The sequence below is a fragment of the Osmerus eperlanus genome, chromosome 14, assembly GCF_963692335.1.
Source record: "Osmerus eperlanus chromosome 14, fOsmEpe2.1, whole genome shotgun sequence".
Classification (NCBI taxonomy): Eukaryota; Metazoa; Chordata; class Actinopteri; order Osmeriformes; family Osmeridae; genus Osmerus; species Osmerus eperlanus.
Window position 1 is genome coordinate 3,139,832 of NC_085031.1, and position 12,500 is coordinate 3,152,331.

At 46.2% G+C, this 12,500-nt stretch overlaps 1 protein-coding gene across 5 annotated transcripts in view; it reads right to left on the bottom strand.

Annotated features, from left to right (window-relative positions):
- The window catches only part of LOC134034278 (disabled homolog 2-interacting protein-like), a 137,003-nt gene that overhangs the window by 93,455 nt on the left and 31,048 nt on the right, over positions 1–12,500 (bottom strand). Inside the window, exon 1 of one of the 5 annotated variants that reach the window (XM_062478705.1) lies at positions 3,964–4,458. The exons of the other annotated variants lie outside the window; for them this stretch is intronic. The gene's annotated coding sequence lies outside the window, so the exon portion shown is untranslated. Of the gene's footprint in view, positions 1–3,963; positions 4,459–12,500 lie in introns of those variants that run through there. 5 annotated transcript variants of the gene reach the window in all.

Here is a 12,500-nt window from a genome sequence, read left to right on the forward strand (position 1 = left end):
TTGAGTTCAGTAAGGGGTCTGGAACCAAGACACAATGAGTATGTTGATGCTGCCAGCTCATTAGAGATGCTGACTAACGAAGCATAGTGTTATGAACTAGCTAAGAGGGTGCACTTAATGAGGAGTGTGGACTCTTACCGTAACGCTCTCTCTCTCTCTCTGCCACACATACACACCACACACAGGCATAGATAACTCATAACACTTACATCTGCACACCCACCACATCCCCCCGGCCCCACAAACACCCGCACACCACACACACCCTCCAGCAGCCATACATATATCACCATCCCCTCCTTTCTTTTGCTCAGTGGTTTACAACTGCCCGTAATTACATACCTTTTGTTGAGGGGGCCAGGCCTCCCTGGGGGGTGGGGGTTGGGGGGGTGGGGGTTAGGGGGGTGGGGGTTAGGGGGGCGGGGGTTAGGGGGGTGGGGTGGGGTCATCTATTCACAATGCCTAAAAGGGAGGCTGTGTGAGAGCTGACATGCCAGTATGCGTGTAAATGTGATGCACGCGTTACGAGCACACAAGACTGAATCCAGTGATGCTGGATCTATGTTAAAGACGGAGGAGATGCCATCATAGGTTGGAGGCTAAAGTGAATAAGTGTCATATTTGAATTTTAGAGACATGTTTTTAAGTCCTACTTTCATGGTTAGAGACGAGTCCTGGAGCAGATGACAGCATATGTTAGATATAGCGATATGCAGTATACTTCTATGAAACACTGAATACACTATATGTAACTCTCTCTATTTCTGCCACACACACACACACACACACACACACACACACACACACACACACACACACACACAGTCCCTCAGAGAGGGGAAGCTGGCAGAGTGACAGATGACTGATCTCTCTGATGGGGAGTCTGAGACATTCTAGTGTCTATGGCCTGCAGTACTAGTGGAGTTGGGCTGAAGATACAATCCTTTCATTTCACAACCCACTAACTGTCATCAAGTGCCTGCAGATTCACACCGTTGAGCCCACTGATTATGTAAACACACGTGAGATAAACATCTCCCATCCCGCCGCGCTTCCCGACTGTCCCAGACAAGTAGCGTCAAGACAAATAAGCAGACGGAAAACTCGACACTCTCAAAACTCTCGCCACACAGTTTCACACCGCAGCCGTCGGCTTGCAACGCAAACGACATGTCTGTGCAGAAACACACACCCACCCTGCAATCAGAGAGGGTGTAACCACAGGACACTTCAAGAACCTGCGCAGCTATCTGAGGGGGAAAGAAAAGGCATATGTGTACTTAGTTTCTGATCGGCCTTCATCAAATCTCTCTGCAATACGTTTAGTAATTAGCAGTGGAGGGGTTCCGAAACGAGGTAGACGATGTTTAAGATTATTACGTATTTACAATGTCTAATCTGTACGCTATCTTGGACGATGACATCACGGTGCTGGAATTGACCAGTACGGAGCGGTATACTGCAGAAAAAACAGGACTGCCAGTGAGACAAGCTCAATTCGAGCCCATGATACAATAGTTATGTCTGCTACTGTAACTCGGCCTGGTACTGTGGCCTAGGATTGGTTCTAAAGCTAGGTCTGGCACTACAGCTAAGCCTGGTTGTGTAGCTAGGCTTGGTACTATGACTAAGTCTGGTACTACAGCTAAGCCTGGTTCTATAGCTAGGCCTGGTACAGTAACTAGGCCTGGTACTAAAGTTAGGCCTGATACTAAAGCTAGGTCTGTTACTAAAGTTAGGCCTGACACTAAAGCTAGGTCTGATACTAAAGCTAGGTCTGACACTAAAGTTTGATCTGGTACTGCAGGAGCAACAGGTGGTTAAAGTGGCATTGCTCTGGTACACGTGGGAGATGAGAGGCATGGAGGAGAGAGGAAAGATGAAAGAGATGAAAGAGAGGGATGAGAGGGTTAGGGCTAGAAAGGAAGAAAGAAGGGAAGAAAGAAAGAAAGCAGAAGGAGGGGAGAGAATACACAGAAGAATCAAAAGGAAGAGAGGGAGGACAGGGAAGATGGGGCAGGGAGGAGGGGGGATGAAAGTGCGAGTGAGACGAGAAGCGGAAAAGTAGAAAACCAGAGGATAGAGGAAGGATAGAAGACAGGGAGGGGATTTCAGTCTGTTGACGACTATATCTTCAGGCAAACACTGTACAAACACATTATCATACCAGTCAATCAGCCGTCAGTGTGAGGGACGTTTTACAGACACAACAGACAAACAGACACACAAACCCTGAAACAGAGAGAAAGGCAGCCTGCAAACTAGCCACCCTGCCACTCAGGCATTTAGGTAGCCAGGGAGAAGGTCATAAAGAGGACAACCAGCCAGCCAGTCAGTCATCCAGCCACCAGTCAACCAGCCATCCAGTCAGACAGGTAGATCTTCTACAGCAGCTGGAGGAGTTACAGGGCCTCTTTCTATTGAAGTTCTTCCTCTCAGCATGACATTAACACAGGATAAATAAAATAAAATCAACATTTTGAGAACTAACAGACAAGCTTAAATTTACAGCATCCATATGAGACAACCAGGAAAGACGACATGTGACGACAGAAGGCTCAACTAGAGTTCATGCTCTTGCGAATGCAGCTTAAGTGTGAGCGCGAGTGAAGAGTCCTTGTCCTCAATGTTCTCCTCTGATTCCATAGGATCAAGTAGGACCTTTGCCTTCCTAAGCATGATCCCAGATCCCTATCAGATCCCAGATGAGATCTGCTCCTTTTTTTATATCAAAGGTTCGGCACGCACGCTCCTAGTTCTCTGGCCACGGGGAACGGCACTCCGTAATCCCATCAATCCCGGCTCCGAGTTCCCAGTGCTCCCTGTGCTCTCCGGACCGGGGCTTCTGGGTGAGAGGCGAGGAGACTTCCTTCCTCCCAGCTGTCGGCCGGCGGTCAGGGAGGCCCGGCCCTCGCTATTAATAACAACAATGACAGACTGCCTATCCCCGGCCTAGACGCACAGAATATAGCACTGCATAGCTGGGGGGCTAGTCTGACTCAGGCTGTACACACACACACACACACTTTAAAATATATCATCTCCGATGGCAGGGCTGTAAATTCGAAATGGTCTGAGTTGATGATATAGTGTTTTGGTGAGGGAGACATGTAAACATATGTTGTGTGAGTCTCTCTGATGAAGTACGTGGTAGAATAAGATATTTGTAGGGGTGCAGATGGGAACCGAGACAGACACTGTAATCACGGAGACTACCAAAATACACTCTCCCCCTCTCCCCTCTTTTCTTCTCTCCCCCTCTCTTCTCCTCTCCTCTCCTCTCTTCTTTTTTGTCTTCTTTTCCCCTCCCTTCTCTCTCGCTCACCTCTCCTCCTCCTCTCCTCTGTTGTGGAATGTGACTCCACACAGCAGATTATAAATAAATGTCACATTTCTACCGCCTGCCTGCCCTGCTTAGTTTTTCTTACCAGACCCAAGACAGAGAGAGAGAGAAAGATAGATAGACAGAGCTAGAGAGAGCAAGAAAGCCGTTTTTTCCACCAGTTGGTAAGAGTCCTGCCCCACAAGAACAATCACAGTAGAGAGTCACATTGAGCTAACAATCTCTCTCTTCCTTTCTCTCATTTTCGGTCTCCCTTTCCTTCTACACAAGCCAATTTGTTCATTCAAATGTCCCTCCCTCCCCCTCCTCCCCCTCCTCCCCCTCCTCGCTCTCTTTCTCTCTCTCTTTCTCTCTCTCTCCTCTCTCTCTCTCTCTGATAGACGAGTGTGCTTGTGTCATTCTCTGTGGCACGTGAAACTCTTCCCTCCACACCTCCTTCCCTCCACACCTCCTTCCCTCCCTCCCACCATCCCACTCCCGCTCCACAAAGACAGCATTCCCACACAGAAAAAGCTACAAAAGCTCCGGCGAAACCCCCCCCCCCCCCCCCATACGTTCTCCTTTTCTCACTTCCCCTTTTTCTACAGCCACAGAGAGATGGATGAAGGAAGAATGCTTACCTCAGACGTGCTCCAGTCCTGACCAGGAAAACACTAGGAATATCATCCTCAGTCCGCACGGAATGCCAAGAGCAACAAGTAGTAACCTCTACTGGTGTCCCCGCCCTTCTCTCTCTCTCTCTCTCTCTCTCTCTCTCTCTCTCTCTCTCTCTCTCTCTCTCTCTCTCTCTCTCTCTCTCTCTCTCTCTCTCTCTCTCTCTGTCTCTCTCTCTCAAGAACCCTTACTCTCGCTCCCTCTCTCACTCTGCACTGCCCAGGCTGCGCAAGTTGGCAATCCCGGCAAGCGTGGTGTGTGTGTGTGTGTATGAGAGCAAGCTTGTGTGTGTGCGGCTCAGAGTCTGGGATCAGAGTCCTCCCCCCTACTAAAGCTCTGAGCAAAGAAAACAACTACAAGGACTACTCTCTCTCTCTTTCTCTCCCTCTCCCTCATACACACGCACTCTGTCAGACACACACAGGACACACTTCCACTCTTTCCCGTCTCTCTCACTTTCTCTCAGTCTTTCTCTCCCATTCAACCCAACCCTTTTCGCTCACACCTCTATCCCTCCCTCCCTCCTTTTCAGCCTGCTCTCCCTCTTTCAGTCGCTGGAACTAACTTACTGTGTGTGTGTGGGGTGTGAGTGCAGGGAAGCAAGCTAGCTGAAAGGGGGCGGAACCCAACCCTCGGAGAGCTGAATTCCTGCCGCTGCATAAGCCAATGAGCAGGCAGGCTGTGGTTGACAAGACCGCGAGGCCAGTGCTAGGCAACTCCAAACACACACACTCACACACACACAGAGACACACTCTACAGACAGACACAATATACACAGCTTCAACACTTTGACTACATACAGGCACTGCACACACACTACAGACACACTCTACAGACAGCCTCAATACAAACACACATATACTGTCCATACAACAGACAGGCACACTGAAAAAGGTAATTGAGACCAATAGTAGATTATCTCAATTGAAAGCTTCTCATTCATTTATGACTCACAACACGCAGATATGAAATAGAAATGCACTGGATACTGTAGATGATGTCAGATCCAACACATACACAAATCTAGCCAAGTTGTGCTTGAAGGAGAAAGCTGTGAATGAGAACTGGAAGGCGTGCCGTCATTGACACTGTGGGAAAATTTCCCTATACCCCTATCACCCATCACCCTTCACTCTCTCTCTCTTCTCCTCTCTCTCTGGTTCTCTCTCGCTCTCTCTCTCGCTCTCTCTCTCGCTCTCTCAGGATCAAGGCTCTCAGGTTACTGCTGTCCTTCCAAGCCCAGAAGACAGACATTTGTCCAGAGAGGTGACAGCATGCCTTTACACTCCAGCCATCTCCCCCCTCCTTCCTCCTCCTCCCCCTATATCTCCCACCACCCCCACACCCCTTGTCTTCCTCCTCTGACGCCCTCCTCTGACCCTTCAGTAGTCAACTACACAGCTACAGTCAAATACTCCCCCCCCCCCCACATACCCACGCACTATTCAGTATGTGCAAGATTTCACATGACAAATCACTCGTGCAATTCCAACTTCAGAACAGAACCACAGAGATTGAGGGAGAAAAAAAAGGTTGGGGGGGGGGGGTGAAATAAGAAACAGGGAAAGAGAGAAGAGAGAGAAGAGAGAGAAGAGAGAGAAGAGAGAGAAGAGAGAGAAGAGAGAAAGATTGGATTGAGAGACGGAAGGCGCAGTAGGTTATAGAGTTGCAGAACGAAACAAAGGCAGGCTGTGAATTCTCTCCTCCCATAGCAGCTCTGACACGCCTCTCCTTTTATCTCCCCATCCGCTTATCTCTCCTTTTTTGCAGTCATCCATCTACACCTCCTCTCTCTGTCTCTCTCTCAGTTTTTTCCTTCTTTGGTGTCAGCGTGTGTGTTGCGTTTCTGTCCCATCTTGCGACAAGGACGTATGTAAAGTAACGTGTGTGCACGTGTGCGTGTAGCATGTGCACGTGTGCGTGTAGCATGTGCACGTTACACAAGGACATAGTATTGTTGTCCTCGAGTGACACAGGGAAGGAAAGTGGACAGACGGGAGGAGAGGAAAAGAATAGAGGGAGAGAGGGATCTTTTTGAAGCAATAGATCAAAGGATCAAAGACAGAAAAAGGAGGGTGGATGGGAAGACTAATGTCGACTTGAGGAAGAGAAAAGGGGGGAGGAACGAGAGGTAGAAGGAGGGAGAAAGGAGAAAACGGAATGCAAAAAGGGGTAACATGAAAGAGAGAGGTATAAAAGAGGGGAACAGCATTAAACGAGTGCAGGCGGAGGGGAGATGAAGAGAGACAGTGACAAGGCTGATCCACCCACTCTGCTACAGAACTTTCCCCTGCTAGCCAAATCAGCAGCTCAACAACAACAACAACAACAACAACACACACACACACACCATATACTGTAAGGACTGGCTAAGTGGGAACAGCTTACTCAAGCAGCGAAACTGATTGCCAACTATTCTGAACTTTACTTTTTACTTTGTGTGCACACTTGTGTGTGTGTGTGTGTGTGTGTGTGTGTGTGTGTGTGTGTGTGTGTGTGTGTGAGTGTGTGCGTGCGTGTGTGTGTGCGTGTGTGTAAAATAGATGAAGGACTGCTTCTGGAGTTTAGTTAATTAACTGATCCAATTAAAATCTAATGCCTCCACAGCTTATCCCTGTGTGGATCAGCAGTCATTATGAAGTTGTGACATTTAACAGTTTGATGAAGTTGCTGTAACATTACACTCACACACGCACACACCCACACACACACACAGTGGCAGGCATGCACAAAAATACTTACACACTGTACAAATTCCTGTCCATCAATATGTTAGTTGTTTATTTATTTATACACCACTATAAAGTATATCAAAAGAGGGGGAGGAAGAGAAGAAATGAGAGAGAGCGTGAGAGAGAGTAAGAGAAAGAAAGAGAGAAAGAGAAAGAAGGGAAAATAACGGGACAGTTATGCATAGAAGAATAAACACATATATTAATTAGTGCATGCACAAATGACTCAAACACAAATACACACAAACACAAGGTCCTCAAACATTTCTGCGCATTTCCACATTATGTACAAACAGAAGAGACATGAGCATACAAATACACACACGCGCGCGCGCGCACACACACTGTGTGCGCCTGCTAGAGAAAGAGAGGAGAGAGGTCTTTCATCTCTGATCGTCTTCTTGATCTTGCGGGCTCTCATTAGCATCCGTGCCACACACTTAACCTCACACACACATCCTCACACAGAAATGCAAAAACACACTCACTACATCAGGCAAACATCAGACACACACACACACACACAAGCACACTGGCACAGAACAAACTAATATACATACACGTGCATCTGGGTTTCTTTCTCCTCGGGAAGACAACAATCAACAATCCATAACCTTTACTGAATCATGGTGTTATCTTCCCAATCATTGGGTGAGTCACCCTGCGATCCCCACACTGTGATCTGTGAGTCTACATGCAATCTCTACACTTCAAGCTGGACAAGGCATCCTGTGATCCCCATGCTGTAATTTGTTGTCCAGTGATGCCCAGTCTGCGACCTGATTGGATGAAGCACACTGTGATCATTTTACTGTGATGTGAAGACTCTCAGATGTTCTTCACGCCGCTGCCATGACAACCTGTTTACAGGCTGGATTGCTGGGTGTAGCCTTGTAGCCGGACGGTGGCCAGGAACGTCCAAACATGATCAAACTCATGCATGCGTTAGAGTAGAGAGAGGCATAACATATTGAGCTTGAAGATCAAAAGGATGTTTAGTAAATCATTAAAAAAAATACGATATATTACCCGTTTAGGTTTACGACCAGTAAAAGTATTTTTCAGAGAGAGCTTCTGTAGGCTAGATTACTTTTTGTAAAACTTCACCACGGGTACGTCTGGAATGTGAACAGCTGCCATCTTGGAGACAAAGACACTTGTGTTGGCCCCTCGGGGTCAGCTATCTACCCTGCCTCTGAGGGACAAGTGCTTTTTCCAGAAAGATTCCAGCGATATTCCAACACCCTATAGCATGAACCTGCTGTTCCTGCATGCTATGAGTGGACAGGAACCATTTTAAGCTGTTCACTGTCTGGGAAAAGGAGATGGTGGGGATACACATGCACAAACACAGATATTCATACACACGTAGTCATACAAGCAAGCACAAATACACCTACACAAACACACACCCTTCCCTTTGATTTAGTGCTCAGACCTACAGAGATCTTGACCCGGAGTTGCTGTTTATGTAGCCCGACCCCTGAGACGAACACACACACACAAACCTGCCATTCAATCCCAATACAGGCTTACATTTTTACATTTAGTCATTTAGCAAACGAGCGACTTACAGTAAGTACAGGGACATTCCCCCGAGGCAAGTAGGGTGAAGTGCCTTGCCCAAGGACACAACGTCATTTTGCAACATTCTGATTACTAGCCCGATTCCCTAACCGCTCAGCCACCTGACTCCCACAGCCACAGGCTTGCTACAGTTATACCAAAGTTAACTACTGTCAAGTTAGAAAGGAAGAGATTAGGATGAGCATTGTTCAAATGACATCAGAATCATCATTTGAAACTGGTTCTGAAGATGGTGCAAAAGAAGAATCAGAATCAGAATGGGATTTATTCGCCATGAAAGTTTGCACAGACATGGAATTTGCTTTGGCAGGAAGGTGCATACAATAAACATATAGGGACCTAAAATTTAAATATGTGGACTATCTATACTAAGGGTACATAAACTAGCAGTACTAAGTGGAATTAGAATTAAATAAAATATACAATAAAATAAAGAATGAGCGTCATCTGTAAACGTCTCCACAGGAAGACAGCGCTGCTAGCTCGTCTAGAACGGGAGCTGAGAGTGTTTATATTTGGGCCTATCTATAGCTCCAGCTCCCTGTAGCTCTGGGTAGTTGCAGCCTCCAGGGGAAGATACACACACAGACAACAAACCAAATAAATGACGCCCAGATTAGGATTGTCCTGTCGGGCTGCCAGTTGGGATTCTACCCAGGGGGGAGATGACACCCTCCCCTGCCTGTCTGTCTGTCCAACCGTCTGTCTGTCTCTCCCTTCCGCCTTTCCTCTAACCCCTCACCTGTCTGCCCGCCTGCCCATCCATCCTTTACCCCGCCTGTCTGTTTGTCTGTCCAGCAGTGTCTGTCTGTCCTGCCTCTCTTCTTCTCCCTCTCTCTTAGAGATGCTGGCACATTCACATAGGATTTACCAACGCTTAAAAAATTTCCCAAGATACATTTGTTCTAACCATGTAACTGGCTCAGGGCTGTGCTTGGCTCTACTTCTGTCCCCTGCAGAAACAAACACACACACACACGCACCCCCGCATACACACCCATACAGTCATATAATAAGCACACACATAGGCACAAATGTACAATAAAACATGCACACATACACAAAGACAAATTTAATTCCACATCATACATTCCCTGTATCTCCCTGAGTCTCCCTCTTGTTCTCTCTGTCCATGTCCTCTCTGTCTCGCTCCACCTCCCTCAGTCTCGCTCTCTCATCCTCCCTCCCCTCCTCTTTCCCTTGATCTCCCTCCCTCAACAGGGTTCCTGTCTGACAAATGAAGCCAAATGGCATCCTGCTGGGCTCTATCACAGAGCAGGCTCAGGTACTAACTACCCAAACGGCCATCCCAGGCTCACACCAAAAACACTGGCAGCTCTACCAGGCTCACACCTTGAAGTACCCAATTTAGCACACTAGCTATCTACTGTAACACACTGTCAGCCTTACCAAGCTAGCACACGGATTGAATAGAACACAGGCAGCGCTAGCTAGCATGCTAGCACACTTTGTCTTCTATGAGGCCCCAAGGGTGATGGGTAGGGATGTTCTTCCACAAATTGGTCTTCATCGAGCTAAGGCCTCTGATTTCAACACCCCTGTTCCCCATTTTTCCTTGGACCTGACAGACAGATACAGAACACCCTGGGAGAGAGATGTCATGACTCCAGGCTATAATCAGCCCCCTTCCCACTCCCCCTCTGTGTGTGTGTGTGTGTGTGTAGTCACAGTATCTGATCATAACCTTGCTACATTTTCACCTGTTGCTGTTGGTCTCCATTTAAACCTTGTCTGTTCCTCTCCTCTTTGCCAGATTGTTTTGCAGAACTCCTGTGTCTTCCGTGTTGGTGTTGGACTCCTGCTTGTTTTGGGATTAGCCTAGAGCGGCTACATGTTTCTTGTTTTTGTATTCCTGGAGACCTGATTAGTTTATGTATTACCAAACATAGTTTAGATGAAAAAGACCTGTCGTTTGGAGTTGTAGTTTATCAGTGACATGAGGTGGGTGTTGCAGAAATCACAAAGTGTGGTAGATGGAGGAGGTTGTATTTGTAGTAGCAGGAGCAGGACCTTGTTCTAAAAAGCGAGTTTACCGGATAAGCCAGGCTTATGTCAGTTAGTCAGACTCATTTCCAGTTCATTCGGTTCCATAAAGCCAGCTCGACATAGTTCGAACTCAGTTACTATGGCAATTTATGCTGCGAAACTAACCTGGTCCAGGGCAGGTTAACTGTCAGGCTTAACGCGTGTTGTTGCTTAACCAGATGTTCCTGTAACACTGACCCAACAATGATTCACCATGGACTTTCTGGGGTATTGCCATATTTTACTTTTTTACCACTATGAAATGTACATTCATAGAAAATCTACTAAATTAAATATAAGTTAAAAAAAAATATATATATATATATATAATGCATTAAACTGATTTCATAACGATACAAACCTACACATGATATCACATATTGTGATATCAAATGTTTAGGCTGATGCTACATATATCTCAATCTAAATTGTCCCAATATAATTATCATAGCTTCATAATAGTTAACAGTAGCCTACAATTGAAAAACAAACCTAAATCTATACATCCTGCATTTTTACCGACACAAAAACCATGTTAAAAAGTTAGGCTACTGGATAATGTATTGGTTAATAGTATTTAGACATTTTAACAATGTCAAAAAAGTCAATTTAGATGTGTTTTGGAAGGTGTATGTTTTTTTAATCAATGAAGTAATGGTCTATAAAAAAGGACCTTGACCTACGTAGCCTATCGTTCATGTCAATCATGGCGTGTCATTTTATTTTGATGAAGTGGTGGATGAGCTGTCATAGTACACGGCTTAAAGAGAACATTCTTTCGGGAAGAAGTCACGTGGTCGTGAAATTTGCCTTTTGCCGTGGTGGAATGATATGATCCATGTTCTACCTCTCAGGCTGCGTAGGAATAGCGCGTTCCCGCAATTATATTGAGTTCTTGAATCTGACTTGAATTAGTTTGATTGTGTGAACTAGAAATGGCCTTTATGGAACCGCTTTAGCCCCGACTGACTTGTTAGGTTAATTCAAGTCAGGTTTGGGACTTTAATCCCAGCTTTTTTGAGCGGCCTTTATGGAACAGGCCCCAGGAGTCTACATATAAAGTTGTGTTTTTTGTGGCAAATGAGGTAATTGTAGTTTAGAAGTGAAAATGAATGAGTATTGTATTTAATTAATTAAGAGCGTGGGAGTTTATTAGTGGTGAATGGAGGTTGTAACTTAGTGGTGATACAGACCTGAGAGAGAGACCAAGAGCTTCCTGTTCCTTCCCTACACAGAACAGGAGGATGCAGCTCTGTTGTTTTTGGACTGTGGCCCACTGACAAATGAAAATGAGTGGCTAAAAAATTTGACAAACATGCGCGTGAACACACAAACACACATAAAAACATGAGTCGACAAATGAGTAAGCACATGCATAACCACACCACTACGCTATGACTGCTTTATCTAAATCATTAAATGCAAGCAAACTCTCTCACTCACTTTTTCTCTGTCTCTCGCTCTCTCCCGTCTTCCTATCTCCCACACACAGACATACACACACACACGCACACACACACAAACACACTCTCACCTGACAGGATAGAGAACAGACCAAAGCCATCTGTTCACACACTCTGAGGGGCTGAGGCTGTTTGACCATCCTGTGAATACACTTACAAACAGACACTCACAAAAACACATGCACTTACACACATACACACACAGAAGCCCGTTATGACCCAGGAACTACAGAGTCTGGAACGTAGGAACCTGAGAGGTTCTGAAAGTACCACGAGTGTGTTCGTGCCATAAACAATGCACACACACACAACAGACAGAAGCCTAGCGGAAAGAAAGAAACATACATATTTTGTGGAAAGTCTGTAGCAGGGACAAAGACTGCCTGAAAAGAGCATGTCCCAGTTAGATAAGTGAGACTGCTTGGAAACTGGGCTGAGAAACCCTTCTGGCTGGTCAACACTGCTAAGTCTCTCCCCTGACTCTGAGACAGTGAGAGGGATGAGGAGAAGGAGAAGGCGGATAGAAAAGGGGAGGCAGTGAAAGAGGGAGAAAGCGACAGAGAGAAAGAGATAGAGGGAGCAAGAGAGATGTTGTATTCATTGTGGTTCTCTCTGTGTAATCAGGGAGACAGCAGAAAGTAGTTGAAAGTAAAGAGTAGAAAGAGGAACAAGA